We start from the raw sequence: 13,525 nt of genomic DNA on the forward strand, positions 1-13,525 counted from the left end.
GCCGGTAGTAGCATAGAAGATTACTACTCTTGATTAGGTTTAAGCCATGTTTCTCCCAGACAGATTAGGTCAATGGCCTGAGAGGAAAAGGGCCATTATATTGGACATCTGGATCTTAGCCCTATACTGGGTCCGGGCTTTTACCAGGCTGCAGCTAGAGTTTATAGAAGTTCCAATCCTAGTCCATTTACGTGAAATGCACCCGTACGATGACCGACCCACCCGGGGGTATCCGTGCGTCCATCTGGTTGCTTGTGAAGGGAATCCACCTTGAGAAGACTCGAAGGAAGGGAAGAGTAGGACAAGGGGTGTAGTGACTTGACAACTCCTCACAGCATAACTTTCACAGACATTTTTAGGCGTATCAGCGACTTAGTCCACATTGCGCATTTTGTCTGGTCGATTTTACATTTGCTGCCAAAAAAACATGAGTTTTCGAACCACCACGCGTGAGACCGACTGACTCATTCACGTTGTGGAAAAGGCCCATAAAAATTCCGCCTGACACGAAAGGAAGAAAATCTACTGGGCCAGCAAGTGACAGATGCTGACCCAATAAATTTTCCTTCAAAACTCGATTTCATTTTCAAATTAGATTTTCTTTCAAAACTCGAGTTTTGAAAATGAACATAAATCACATATGTCTAATATTCTAATTTACACTGTATTAAATTTTAATTAAAATTTGAATATTAAATTGACTATTCCAATCAATTCATAACTTTATGGAATTTCAAGGAATGATAAATGATAAACCTCCGTTCAAAATTAATTCCACAAATAAATAGGAAGGACATCTAGGTGAAATATAGCTCAACATTTCACAGAAGTGTCACCAATTTTCATTACGCAAAGCACGCAGATAAATTTCGGTTGAATAATTCGGGATTGGTATTTAAAAGTACTTTTATGTATGATAGTTATCTCACATCTTCTAAAGACCTACTCATAACCAGGTTCCTGGATGTTTCAACTCAACGATCTTCACTTACCGATTTACTAGTTCCTGTTACAATACAGAGGGTTCGTCTCTAGTCACTCTTTGGGACAGTTTGGGTTTGCATCCATTCAAGACTGGAGGAATTCTTAAAGGCCATTTTAATGGAGGTTGTAAATAGCGGACCTGAGGTGGAGAGGATATAGAGCCGTGCCATCCGCAGAAACTGGGGTACACGTCATGCAAAGGAAAGCAGATTCAAACCGTCACAGAATTGGATTTGTTAGTCCTAAAACTGCAGATTAAAAATTCAAAATTTAATGGCACATTTTTTCGTATTTGTCCTTATGAGTTATCACTATTTAGGTTACAGGTTTAGACACGGTTACAATGGGCAACTTTCAATCACAAATTTAGTGACATATCAGTGTAAAATGAAATTTTGGAGTTATCTGTAGGCGTGATATTGCTGCCATCTAGCGAGTAGATGGTAAAACGAGGAGAAAACCTTTGACATCATTGATTTGATTAAATTGGACTCCCGACTTCTAATACTGTAATGGACATTGCCCACTGGGAATGGGACTGTCGCTCGGCAGCTCCATAATCATTGTCGAAAGCTATAAACCCCAAAACACACACTGACAAATTCTGATTTACTGTAGGAGAACAATTTTTTAAAACTCTTTTTTGCAAAAGCAAAATTCTGATATGCATCATGGCCTTAGTTTCCTTTGGCGCTCATAAACAGCAACATCTATGGGTGAGGAGAGCAAAGTGTCATCCTAGAATTTAAAAAAACGCGTCTAAATAAAATATTGTCTAATAAATGTTAAAATAAAGAAAGGGGTTCGTAAAAAATCAACCTCAATTTAATTTATAAAATTTTTCATTATTAAAAATTTCGCTTTGAATACGTTTTTATATGCAATTTTTTGTACATATATATATTTTTTTTAATTTTCGATACTTAAGAAGAAATTCTTAAATATAAATTTGTTTTTCTATAATTAAATTTAAGTAATAACGTTTCTTTGTCTAGAATTTAAAATTCTCTCTAAAAATCTCCCTTGGAACATGCGTAGAAATGCTATATTTTAGACTGTTTTTTATTTAAAATAATAAAATCCGAATTAATGCATTTAATATATTTTTTTTAAGAAATCTATCATTAAAATATACCAGGTGTCGCTGTTGGTTATGATTACTTCAGTCATGACGTCATGGTATCGTATGTTCGAGTTACATCTGTTGTCATCATAACCAACAGCGACACCTGGTATATTTCCTTAATAGATTTCTTTAAAAATATATATTAAATACATATATTTTAAAATTTATATGGCTTTAATACAAAAAAGTTAGTTTGCAGATCGAAAAGTTAATACGATTATTGTACAACAAAAGTAAATACAATTACTGTAGAACAAAAGAAAATAAATATTTTGTACGCTACAATTATTACTGTATTTTCTAAATTCTAAATACTTCATTCATGACGTCATGGCATCGAATTTTCGAGTTACATCTGCTGTCATCATAACCTACAGCGACACCTGGTATATTTCCATAATAGATTTATTTAAAAAAATATATTAAATACATATATTTTAAAATTTATATGGCTTTAATATAAAAAAGGTAGTTTGCAGATCGAAAAGTAAAAACAATTATTGTACAACAAAAGTAAATACAATTACTGTACAATAAAAGTAAATACAATTAGTGTACAACAAAAGTAATTAAATTTTTTGTACGCTACAATTATTACTGTATTTTCTAAATACTAAATCAGTTTGATTTTTATCAATTTTTTCCTCTGATCTTGAAAATTCTTCACAATCTTCAAGTAAAAGGGAGCTACTTTAGCTTCAGACACATGCTATATTATTAAATTTAGCTATGGAAAGGTCAAAGTTTTTAGTTTAAATCAATTTCTCAAATCCAAGAACTTTGTCAAAGTTCTTATAATCAGTGAACCTTTCCAAAGGATATACAGAACTCACCGGGTGGAAAAGACCTGAGTTCCAGTTCCATGGATGACAGAGGGGAATTTTTATGGGCCTTTCACAACTCGGCTGAGTTAGATGGTCTCAGGCAAGAAGGGCATGGTTTTTTCTCCCGGAAACTGGGGTTTTTCTTCCACCAAACAGAAAATCGACCTCAGAACACACGCAGTTTGTTGCAATAAAACCCTGCAACAACAACTAAAGGACAGAAGTACTGTACCTCTAATTCCTCTTACTTTTGATTACCTCATTATTTATTAACTTCCTTTCAGTGACTGGATTTGTTTCTAAACTTTGGAACTTTAATTTCAATGTATCACCGTCTTCCCTTTTTACTCGATTAAACGCTGTACGCGACTTCTGTAAAATGTGCTGAATTAGTTTCGTAGGAATCGTGTCTGCTCCAGCTCTTATGAACGCGTGTTCGTGCAATTTTCCCTCCTTTCTTTACGTCTCCATGATAGCAGCACGTTTTGCTTGGTTCAAGCAATTTCTGGTGTTTGCATTAACGTCTGAAGATCCATCGCACTCTCTCGTAGGTCTTGCGATACAGGTGGATGTGTTATTGGCTCCTCGTACTGTAAGTAGCGCCACCCTGCGGGAGGAAAGGGCTTACGGCAGCCGGACAGCTGTCTACTGGAACTACGTTCCATAGTGTGGGAGCAGATGCAAAAACTAATGCAACAAGCTAGTTCGGCTGTGGCCTTTACGAACAAAACGGTTGCTTTTAGAGTAGCGATGGACACAAACACGTAAGAGAAGTTGATGGACTGAATGTAGGTCTTTAAACTACAAGGAGAGCGACCAGTTGGAGCATTTCACTGACTATGGATGATATCCACCTATTGTGATGTCAGGTAAGATGTCAAGTATTTGGCATTCATATATACAAGTAGTGCTGGCAAACGATATTTCAGTGTAAAATTTAGTAGACATGTTTATGATATCTATAAAAATGATTTTATCTGGAACTGGAAATATTGGCATTCATGTGCTTCAAATGTTAATGAAATGGTTAAAAGAGATTCATTCTGTTACTAAACAAACAAAGCGGAGATTTATTAGTTCAATTGTAATTCTTTAGCTTGTAGGACGGGGGCTGCTGGCTGAGTGCAAAAAAAATGTCTGCAGACTGCTGCAGTTAATTTTTTCTTTAAAATAGCAAATCTTAGACGATTTTTTAAAGAATGCTCGCGATATAAAACATAAGAAACAATGTTGTGGTTACTTGAAATTCCAGGATAACTTGTGGAGAGGAACCCTACTCCCTTCGCCTGAGATCGGTTAAATACAAACCTGATTAAAGTAGTCTTTAAAAATTCCTACAGTCTTGGATTTGAAGTAAGACTTCTCCAAATGGATGTTTATTAACAGGTCTTTAATCATATTAACTCATAACAGGTCTTAACCATATTAACGCATAACAGGTCTTATCCATTTTAACCCATAACAGTTCTTAAATCATATTAATCCATAACAGGTCTTAAACCATTTAAACCGCCTATTAAACCATAAAGGTGTTAGCCATATTGGTATATTGTCGACCATCTGGAAACATCAGTAAGATGGAACTTGCTGAATTCATTGCATGAACAGCAGTATTATATGACTTGCTTGGATTCAGTTTGTTATATGGTATCATTAAAAGTTTTACTGTAGCAGTAAATTTTCAGAGGAGATACATTAAAGTGAAGGTCGGGAAAAATTACATTCAAAAAACGCTACAAGTTTACAGAGATGCAACAAGGTAAGGGAAGATCCTGGCGTCCGATATCTCCAAGTGACCCTTGAGTGAGAAGTAAATGATTCGTCAATTGACTATGTTAGGAAGATAGCAGAAGGACAGAGAAACTGCTGGATTGATTTTGACCAAAAATATCGAGGAAGCTTGTACTAAGATGGTTCAAAAATCTTATCGACTGAAAAGAAAAGAAATGTGCCTAGTTTCAGAGATTTTAGAAAAATCCAACCTCTTGGATAAAAATTGCAAGTAGTCACAAGTCTTGGTTCTTCTATTATGACCCACAGACATAAATACCAAAGTCTCCAACGGATCGTCACAATCCAATGTCTCCGAGATCGAAACATGTCAAAACTGAAAATAAGTCCCTGCTCACTCGGAAAAAAATGCTTGAGTTGGAATCCCGCCAATGAGGCGAGGTACTTGTACGGACATATTTTCACAGCAACAATATATCATAAGATACACTGCCCTACCATTAATATCGGGACATTTGCCTTTACACAAAAAAGAGCTTTCATTGTGTCATTTAATATTTAGTGCTGAAACCTCTTGCTTTTATGATGGCCTTCAACCTTCGCGGCATACTCTCAACCAGCTTTTTATAAATGACATGTGATATGTTCCTCCACTCGGCCTTCAACACAGCCACCAGTTCGTCCTTGTTCTTTGGGCAATATCCACGTGCACGATCCAATACACCGCAAAGATGCTCGATAGGATCCAGATAAGGCTCTGGACTGGCTAATCGAACTTTTCCACACCCAAGCCCTCAAACCACTCTGTTACGACACGAGCAGTATTTCATGGCGCGTTGTCTCGCTGATACAGGTTTGGGCCATACCCGAAGTATTATCATAATATTGGAAGTGCATAATTGTCCAAGTTGTCCTGGTATTGCACAGCATTTATGGTTTTGTCGATAACAACTAATGGGCCCAAGCCAAACCATGAAAAGCAGCCCCATATCATGACACTGCCTCCACCAAACTTCATTGTTGGGAAGATACAATCAGGAAGGAACTGTTCCCCTGGCATTCGCCACCCCCCAGGAATGGCCATCAGACTGGTAGAGTGCGAACGTCTACTCATCTGTCCATAGGACTGTTTTCGACTACTCTGCAGTCCAGGATTCGCGCTCCTTACACCATGTTAATCGGCGTCTAGCATTTGTTGAGGTGACCAGTTCTGTTGAACTGTTGAGGTAATTCTGTTGAACGTGTCATTTTCCAAGCCCACTTTTGCAATTGTCTGTCCGAAGTCCAGTGTGCATATTTATAGCAGGTTCTGTGACATGTTGTATGCATAGGACCTGTTTCTCCATCCATGGAGGGAGCCTGGATATTAATCGTAGAACAGAGTATATCGTGTATAAAACACCGTATGGTATTAATTTCTTGGACTCTTAACACATATGCCCAACTTAATCGTTTTTCCATTTTGCGGGATGAAAATCCCAAGAGGGGTTACCGGGAAAGAAAAGCCATGTAACCTTCTTTCCCGACCGACTAACTGTGCTAGTGTCAAAACGTCCCATAAAGGTTCCTTACGTCGAGAGAGGGATTTGAATTGTGGTCTTTTCCTCAGGTGTAAATAAGCGGCAAATATACGCTTACCGACAGAATTCTACAATTGTTGGAGCATCGATTTCTCTTTCTATCTCATCGACTTGGTGATCACAAGAAACGAGAGCTTTAAGGTAAACTTCACATTGAAGACTTCGAGAAAACGGTGGGGCAAATTTCAACAAGACCAATGGCCATGTGGACATGTGTTGTGTCTTGTGTAAGGCTAGCTCACCTCCTCCATGGTTCTCTGTGATAATATACAAAACTCTGTACAATGGCAAGAAATGAGTGTAGTGTGTTTGTTGTTTCTGGCATCTTAGTTACTAGGAAGACTGCTTCCCAGTACCCCTCCACGCCATGAGGAGGATGGCCAAACTATGTACGTACTAAATGTAATATTACCAGCAGCCATAAGAAGAAGCGCAAGTCGAATGGGTGCAGCAGTCTCCTGTAATCACTACTGTGGTGAAGACCACAAAGAATCTGGTCAAGCATTGGATCTCTAAGACCCTCTCATTTGACTGTTGTTGTTCTTGGGTTTTAAGAGCATCAACGACTAAGGCCATATTTCCCCATGTAAAATGCGTAAGTTCTGTGGTCGATTTTCTGTTTCCGGGAGAAAAACTATGCTGCCCTCGTCTGAGACCGGCTAACTCAGCCACGTTGTGAAAACGGCCCATAAAACTCGCCACATCTAATTTAGCTCGAACTGAGGTCTTTTCCACCCGTTGTGGGAAGAACGGCGATTCTGCCAACTTTGCTACCCACGAGGACCTCATTTGACTGATTTCTTTTCAATTTGCTAGGCATGATCTCGTTTTTCTGATGAGTAGTGAACGTTCGAGTTCCGAAATCCCATTTGGGATGCTTTTTGATATCTGCTCCATAAATGATTTTCGTAGAAGCACAGGGACAACGCTTTTATCTTCTTTTTACCTTAAAGACGAAATATATGCTCTTATTCTTCTTATACATTGGAAACAATTCATCTGAGTTCTTTCCTCTACTGACGAAGGAATTCAATAAGCTTGTAAGAACATCTGCATCGCTAATGGACAACAGTAACGATCACTCTAAAGGAGATAATCAACTTTGCTCCTATCTGTAGTCTCTGAATGTCCTTAACCTTTTTTCGCTCTCTGTATTCCAGATTTAGCTCTCTATTTTTCGACTGTTCCAAGTGCGGTAGATGTACACTGAGGGTGAAATGAATGTTGTCACCAATGAAAAAATAAACATTCTTGTTTATACACTGGCACGACCACTAGATCATAGGAGTTAACAATAAACCATGGCCCTCGTGGGCAACATAGTTCGCAGAATCGCTGTTCTCCCCAAACCGGGTGGAAATACTGGAGTTCGAATCAGGACAGGACTCAAACTCAGCTCTTTTTCACCCAGTTTGTGGTCTAATTTCAATGAGTAGCGTGGATTGAACTTCCCTACATGTTCGCTGTGGTTGAAAGAAATTATCCATTCTAAAACTCGCTACCACCGTAAAAAAAATCATCATTATGCACCCCTTGATCTTTAATGTCCCAATAACTTTGGTAGCATAATGCACGCGGTTCTGCGCACGAAGGAAATCTTAACAAGTCCATTAGACAAAAGAGAATTGTTTGGCTGTCGACAAGTCTGAAAAGAAACTTCTCAAGTTCCGCTGGAGCAACTTCGCACTCAATGCTAGACAATTCCGTTACTCCAACCCGTTGTCAAGGTCAATTGAAACTGCCAAGCGCAGACTGAATAATCGCTCGAGACTTAAATCAACAACCAACGTTACAAAGGCAGTGGATGGCACCAATAGAGGATCACGAATAGAAAGAGAAATTTCGAGAAGGCCAAAATGAAAACGCAGCCTCTAAGATTGACTTCTAATTTGAAACCCACGCCGAGTATTTTAGAGGAGTATCAAAGACAACTTAAAAAAACAATATCCTAAAGTTCTGTTCGTGTATTTTCTTAAGGGACGAACAAATAAGAATTTCAAGGAGAAAAAGATGGGGACCCAAGTTTATTTACACGCCAACATTTTTAGGAGAAATAACAGGAACCATCACTGACAAAATTAAATCGCGATTGAAGAATAAGTATTTTTTTAATTCAGGGCATTAAGCGAAGTCGCTGTCAAAGGGGAAGTGGATGGAAAGCTCTGAAATCCGTGATATTAAAGGTGTAGTGGTGGTGGGTATATACACTACCTACCAATAATATCCGGACACCTGCGTATCTACAAATAACCTTTATTTACAGGAAAACTAGTAACCTGTTGTGATACCTTTAACCTTTGTGATAGCCTCTAGTCTGGAACACGAACAATCTCTGCCAGATTTTCATAAATATCCTCCAATATTTTTCACCTTCGGCTTACAGAGAGAAGACCAACTGAACTCTGCTTTTTTTGGCAGTTTCTCTTCAGCACATCTTTCAACTGGTCCACAGTCCAAGAAGGCCGATCCTTACACCAAGCTAGACAATGTCTGGCAGTAGTCGGGCTGATTAGTGGCTTGGGGACGGTTGCACGATCCTGGTATCCATATCATGCAGGATCCTGTGTACTGTGTTTGTGTGCACGCTGCGACAACGTTGACCTGCGTTCCGAGTGGACAATTCTTTGTTGAACTCTCGTCACATTCTGCCAGCTTTGGAGGTTTGTCTGCTCGTTTCATAGGTTTAGTATGGGCCCTCTCCTATTTTGCAGTTCACATCACCAATCATTGATCAAGGGATCTTCTGAAGGGTTCTGTTGAACTCCTATCTTAAATCATGCAGTGGTCTTCATATAATTTTATCTAAGCCATACATTGCATTACCTACTTAGTGCCAATTTTATTAAGTGAACCTGCTTGAAATCATGTAGGACTCCTTTTTTGTCAGCAACAAGTTGGCACAAGTTGGAATTGACTCAATTGACATCCTCTAACATTCTGGGATTATAGTTGGTCATACGCGCCATACAGTTCTTGTAATTCCTGTGGAGTGGATGGCCGCGGGTTCTGATGAGTGATGGATCTTTCGTTTTCATCCTGTGCATGCTATAATGATATGAAGTTTCTGAGACTGGGAGATCGTTGTAAAAGGGAAACGTTCCCGTTATCTCCTTAAAGTTCTCCACAAAATTAAGAGAAGACGTAGAAAACGTGGTGTAACTCGTGCAGCTTGCGATGAAGAGGGACAGTTGGTCTGGTGGTGGTTTACCATACAATATTGTATAAGGACTACCAAAAAGGTCACATTTCAGTAGTAGGTACAACATACTCAAAAATATTGTCACATTATGTGCATACAGTGTATAATCCCCTCCAACGGCTAAACAGGCCTGAGAGCGGTGAATCATGCTCAATATAAGGGTGGTGTCTATAAGAATCCGTGGCAACAAACAAACAATAACATCCACCAGCACAGATGGATTTAAATCTGCTGATCGTGCTGGCCACGGCAGTCGTTGGACATCTTCAGTTTCAAGATATTCCTCCACCACCTATTTTATTGCGAACAGTGTCTTCGGAGATATTATTCGCAATAAAATATTCATGAAAACATTTTGTTGAGCAATGTAGAACAAGTCCAATAGACGTACACCAGTGCATGGTTCTGTTTTTTAAAACAGAATAATCACTTCTTTTCTCCACTGTCAAAGATTCTGTTTATCATTCCAATGTGATATCTCAGCTTCCATTTTTGAGCCCATGGAAATAATTTATTGTCGCATGGGGTTTTTCATCCAACAAACAGGCACATCGACCACAAAATACTCGAAATTGACAAACACCAGATAAGGGTCTACTCACAATATTAGTGCCCGATATCACAATATCTAGCCCTCGTGAGTAACATTGGTAGGATCGCTGTCCTCCCCCACACTGGGTGAAAAAGACCTGAGTTCGAGTTCCATCAATGACGTGAGGAACTTTTATGGGCCTTTTTCCCAAAGTGGCTGAGTTAGTTGGTCTTAGGCGAGGGACCATGGTTTTTACTCCCGAAAACTCGAATTTTCATCCAGCAAACAGAAAATCGACCTCAGAATTGATGCTCCTAAAACCAATAATGACAACAACAACAACAACAACATCGTTCACGACATGAGCTCACTTCTGTTAAAAAGTCATTGTCAGGAGGTGATGACGTCATTGCTGAGGAGTACAAAGCGGTCTTATCGCATTTCGCAGGATTTATTGTTCAGAAAAACTGACTTCAGCTTTCTCAAACCATTATTTCCCGTTATCTTTCTGCTTGGAAGAAAAGACAGAGAGAGAGAGAGAGAGAGAGAGAGAGAGTAAGAGTGAGAGAGAATGATGTATTTCCTTCTCTTGCTTTTCTTCTTTTCATTGATCGTGTTTCTTTCCAGATGGGCTGTAAAACATCTAGTCATGATTCTGATAAAATATTTTTCTCCTTTGAAGAATTTTCTTGGATGCTGCTGATCACCACCTTAGAAGGAAGTCAGCGTTCGGCCACAAAGGAGGATTTTTCTCCTGAAAGAATCCCACTGTGTGGGGTTCAGTTTCTTTGTTAAACTCAAAAAATATAATAAAATGAAACTGTGTTTAAAAGGAGAAACAGGAGAGCATGGCTTTATCTTCTTTTATAAGGAGAGCATGGCTTTATCTTCTGGGCAACGAGTCTTTTATCCAGATAAGAAATTTATAGACAGAATACACCGACGCCTCATACTCTTAATTTCCTTGGCACAAAATCAGTCAACCTACTTACACCAAGAAATTCTGAATTAGCATCAGGCAGTTCATTGAGGGACGAGTTCCAGTTCCTGCGCAGTCTGCACTATTGGGGATTAGTGCAGACTGTGCCAGGGGTCCATAATCAAACAGCCCTCGAGTGCCAAGAGCTGATTTTAGAAGTAGAAGTTAGGCTGGGAGAAGATTCCTCTTGATTGAGTCCAATTTGAAGATATCGAAAGGTAAAACTGCGCAACCAGGGACATCAATACCTGATGGTAGTCGTGGGTTCGTGATGTGGTTGTGATGGTGACAGTGGTCGCTGGAGTATCACATTTCCATTTGGTGATTACGTCAGCCACCGTTCTAGGATTTGGGAACGGACCAGGAATGGTCCGTTCCCAAATCCTAAGAGTGTCCGGATACTTTTGGCAGTATGGTGTATGTTATCTGTAAATTGCTCATTTCTTTAGTCTGCCTAACCAATTTCCTGGATGATACACCCAATTTTCTAGTTAAAAACAGCCACGCGACTCTCTCTGGAAACGAACTGTCTCTCTACCACAAAACCCCAAGAAATTTTCTCCAGTCAAGAAGAGATTCAAACCCATTCCTATTCCACACTTGATAGATCCAAAGCTCGAACGGACCTTTCCACAGCATCCCAAAGATGCTCCACAGGCTTCATGTTCGATGAATGGGGAGGCCATTCCATAGTGGTCAAATCTACAGAATGCTCTTCGAACCACGTTCTAGTCACCACGGCTCTGTGGGGAGGCGCATTGTCCTTCTGTAACCTGGACTGTTCAGAGATGCGTCGATGTACCAGAGGTTCCAACGTGTGCCTATTGAACACGCTACAGACCATTACCGACCGTCCACTTGCCTGAACAGTTCCTTGTTTCCGCCAGATACGCACCCTCCGGTCAGTTCGAATCGGACCAGGAGACCCGTCTCCAGTCATCCAAGGTCCAGTGCCGATGTTCATTCGCCCAGCTGAGGTGTCGAGTCCTGTGTCGTGGTGTTAGCAATGGGACTGTGGTGGGGCCTCCCTCGTTGAAGTCGGCGGTGATTTGTGCCACTGTCGCTCTGCGGTTGGCTGAAACAATGCGTCGATGACCACGCTGTCCACGATGAGATCTTATTCTGGAAATGGCGTGTTCCCGATACACTCTTGATACTGTCGAACAGGGATAGTGCAATTTCTATACCACCTCAGCGATAGAGTGACCCATCCGTCGGAAACCCACTATCATCTCTCTTTCGAAGTCGGTTAACTCATGATGTTTATCCATGCTGACATCGAATTACCATCTACGTGAATGCAGTGTACCTATATACACTGCACCTGAGCGGTGGGTCCATCTCTAGCGAGAGGGATGAGAGCGTCGCGTTGCCCAGGAACCAAGTATCCCACGAATTCTGTCCTTTCAGTGTACTTCCTGTGCTATCTGCCAGCGCTCATAAGAGAAGTCTAACTTAACTTATATTTGTAATTCGTTGCACCACCATAACCGGCCGTTTCGATTGTTATGGTCATCTCATCAGAAAAATGGCAGATATTATAGAGACTTTTTTTTTTTTTTTTTTTTTCCCTACAATAAAATGGCGTCTACTTATATTTACCGAAGTAGAAAAATGAACAGTGCCGGGGGTCATTCTGCTCCACCCCATCGTCTAATGCCGCGTTAGTGCTGCCCAACATCCATCCGTGTCAATAAGGAAGTTTATCCGAACAGCCATAAAGTTCTAATCATATTCATTTGTGTGACTTCTTCCTTCTTTCCATCGCCGAGCACATTTCGCACGTCGGCCCTCCTCCGTGGCGTTTCAGTGCAACGATCCGTCCTCCCGTTCACGTTCCACTTGTTTCCAAAACGTGATGTCGTGACACAAACTCGCGCTCTCCGAATCAGACGTTACAAACCCATTGGGGTGTGACATTTCCACTAATACGTAGCTGCCGAGCGCGAGGATATTAAAGGTGTTTGAAGTCGGGCGGTTATTAAAATTGTGTCGAAGGAACAGTCGATCGGATGTCGTGGGGCAATACTGCCCCACCAAAATATTATACCCGGTTTGATCATAAAGTTCGGTGAATGTTGTAAAAGAATAGTTTTATTCATTCAGAAATGTTTACAAGTTAATATTCCTCAGCAATCTCCTTCTGCCACCCCACTGCCATTCGTCCAAACATTTTGGAGTCTGTTGGGCAGTCCGTTGAGTCTGATTCCATTTTCTGAAGCGACTCGAGTCATTTTCCTTTCGCGTCCTGTTTTAATTTTGGGAATAGCCGAAAGTCGCATGGTGCCAAATCAGCAGAATAAGGTGGGTACATGTGGGACGGCACATTGTCGTGCTGAAGGAGCCCATACCTTCATTTTTCGGGGTTTGTGTCCCTCAACCGTTATAAAATCCCCTGGTAGTAGGGTTGCATTTGCAGTGACACCTCGCGGAACGAATTCTAATGAAACGAAATCTGATGGCACGAATCATAGGTTCACACTGACACGTCGTGTCCTTAATTTCCTTGCTGTAAACTCTAACATCATTTTCTCATTCTCCCTTAGGTGCAATCCGAGACATAATCAATA

General features: G+C 40.3%; 1 protein-coding gene across 1 annotated transcript in view; it reads left to right on the forward strand.

The window, feature by feature from the left end:
* Positions 1–3,580: 3,580 nt before the first annotated feature.
* LOC150078686 (G protein-coupled receptor dmsr-1-like) overlaps positions 3,581–13,525 on the forward strand; it is a 34,059-nt gene continuing 24,114 nt past the window's right edge. The window contains exon 1 of the mRNA XM_090382601.1: positions 3,581–3,803. The gene's annotated coding sequence lies outside the window, so the exon portion shown is untranslated. The remainder of the gene's footprint in view (positions 3,804–13,525) is intronic.

Source organism: Mastigoproctus giganteus, chromosome 10 (assembly GCF_048544385.1).
Source record: "Mastigoproctus giganteus isolate SK-2022 chromosome 10, ASM4854438v1, whole genome shotgun sequence".
NCBI lineage: Eukaryota > Metazoa > Arthropoda > Arachnida > Uropygi > Thelyphonidae > Mastigoproctus > Mastigoproctus giganteus.